The sequence below is a fragment of the Engraulis encrasicolus genome, chromosome 8 (genome assembly GCF_034702125.1).
Source record: "Engraulis encrasicolus isolate BLACKSEA-1 chromosome 8, IST_EnEncr_1.0, whole genome shotgun sequence".
NCBI lineage: Eukaryota > Metazoa > Chordata > Actinopteri > Clupeiformes > Engraulidae > Engraulis > Engraulis encrasicolus.
In genome coordinates this window covers 2,298,828-2,301,327 of record NC_085864.1, presented here as the reverse complement: position 1 = coordinate 2,301,327, position 2,500 = coordinate 2,298,828, and the positions used below count along the sequence as shown (strand labels likewise).

At 45.0% G+C, this 2,500-nt stretch overlaps 1 protein-coding gene across 1 annotated transcript in view; it reads right to left on the bottom strand.

The window, feature by feature from the left end:
- Nucleotides 1–2,500, bottom strand: part of cog6 (component of oligomeric golgi complex 6) — a 77,073-nt gene that overhangs the window by 31,481 nt on the left and 43,092 nt on the right. The gene's annotated exons all lie outside the window — the stretch shown is intronic.

Below are 2,500 nucleotides of genomic sequence, written 5' to 3'. Positions count from 1 at the left end.
AGAGAGAGAGAGAGAGAGAGAGAGAGAGAGAGAGAGAGAGAGAGACACAGAGAGACACAGAGAGACACACAGAGAGACACAGAGACAGAGAGAGGAAGACGGAATGAGATGTAGAGAATAAGAGACAGAAAAGGAGATACAATAATAAAGAGTCATGTAAGTAGAGACACATTATACTTTATCACATTATACTTCAATTATCAATTACGTCATTAAAAATTGGCATATCTTCTCCAAGATTTTATTCTAAAAGCAAGTCTATTTCCTTAGTATGTGTTGTGAAAAATATGTAACTGAGCTCAGTCAGTTAGGTCACCAAAATCTTGCCAGTAACTTGCTTGTGTGTCCGTGCGTAGGCAGAGAGAAGGGGGGGGGGGGTGGGGTGGGGGGGGTGTGTGTGTAAAGCAAAATGCGAGTGCTAAGTGAAAAAAAGGGGTTAAACAGACAGATAGAGCTGCAGGAGAGAAGGAGAGAAGGATAGAGGGATTATGATTGAAAGATGAGAGAAAAAGAAGAAGTGATGACAGAGAAGAAGAAAAAAGGGGGATAGGAGGGGAGGAGGGGGAAAGACAGCAACAACACCATTCTTAGTCTGCCTCCAACATCAAAAAAACCTTCGATGGAAAATCCCTCGGCGTGAAAAAACTGTGTGAAAGTCAGGACAAAAACAAACGGACATGCATACACACGTGAATAAACTCGATGACTCTCTCTCTCACACACACACACACACACAACCAGGAAAGTGTGTGAAAGTGAGGAGGAAAACAAGGCAACACTTACACACACTTACACACTGACACACACACACACACACGAAAATAAGTAGTAAAACAATAGTGGGCATCCAAGTGGTAAGGAAGTCCTGTGTCGGCGTGTTTTTGATTCATTGGTTGTGAATGGCCTGTGTCAGACTAAACACCAGTCCTCAGGAGCAGAGCGGAGAGGAGGCCAGTAGAGAGGGCGAGGAGCTCAGATTATGACTGCATCAATGCCAATAACAACTTCACACACATATACAGTACAAACAGGCACACAGACACACAAAGGCACACACAGAGAGAGAGACAGACACACAAATACAGACAAACTCTCTCTCTCTCTCTCTCTCTCTCTCTCTCTCTGTATCACCCCCCCCCCCCCCCCCCCCCCCCCCCCCCCCCCCCCCCCCCCCCCCCCTCTCTCTCTCTCTCTCTCTCTCTCTCTCTCTCTCTCTCTCTCTCTCTCTCCCTCCCTCCCCCCAAAAAAGCCTCTTTGTCACCTTGAGCTTTTCTATGGCCTTGGGCAACACAGACACAGACACAGAACAGAAAAAGAAACATATGGGGGAGAGAGAGGAAGCATAAGAGAGACTCTGGGGTGGCGAGGACTGAAAGAGTGAGTAGGGGGAGAGAGATAGAGAGATAGAGAGAGAGAGAGAGAGAGAGAGAGAGAGAGAGAGAGAGAGAGACAGAGAGAGAGACTGAGAGAGAGTGAGTGTGAGAGATAGAGTGATAGTGGATTTTGTGACAGAGAGGCACAGTGAGCGACAAAGGACACAAGGGAGGGGTGGGGGGGAGACAGATTGTGGGGTAAAGGACCTTTGCAACAGTGGAAAGGGGCGCAATCCTGTTTACAAACATGTACTCGTGACAACGATGACAAATCCGCTCTTAACTTACACTCTGGCCTGAGAGTGGAAGAATGTCCTGAGCCTGAACATTTACTGTACGCTTTGTGAAATAAAATTAAAAATCCTTCACGACTATGCTATTCTTCCAAACAAATGATCAGGCCTGTATGCTGTGTAGTCAAAATAAAGGGTTGCAAGGATACAAAAAGTTTTAATGTGTGGGGTGCTATGATGCACTGCACTAAGATCCATAATGCCAAATACAATATGGCCAACACTGCATATGGGGGCCCAGGTTTGAATCCAAGTCACTTCCTACCAAACTCATCTTCCTCTCCATGTTGTCTCCTGTCGTCCTGTGGAAATTAGGCCATAAAGACCACAAAAACTACAATAGCAATATCAACAACCAAAGGAAAGGAAAGGAAAGGAAAGGAAAGGAAAGGAAAGGAAAGGAAAGGAAAGGAAAGGAAAGGAAAGGAAAGGAAAGGAGTGGAGTCTCCCATATACATTCTCGCTTCCCATAAGTGCTGAAGCTGACGGGAACGTTGTGAGCAGCATTCTCTTACCAACAACTGTGACTATCTGAGTAACAGCAACACAACACCTGCTCCACTCAGCTGCAGACAGACAGTGAACAGTACAGTAGAAGCACAAGTCTAAAGTGTCACAGAGGACAGTCAAAGAAAGAATACCTAATGGTGGTTTTAAAAATACCCTAGTGAGGGGGCTTAAATGCACCTGTAACAATTTGTATTTATTTGATTCCCCATTATTACATGTAAATGGTTTACATGTAAATGGTTAAAAAAAATATCCGCATACATGTAACCAGCATCTAGGCTGGAATCTAAGACCTTTGTCTCTATCTCCATGAACAGGGCTCAG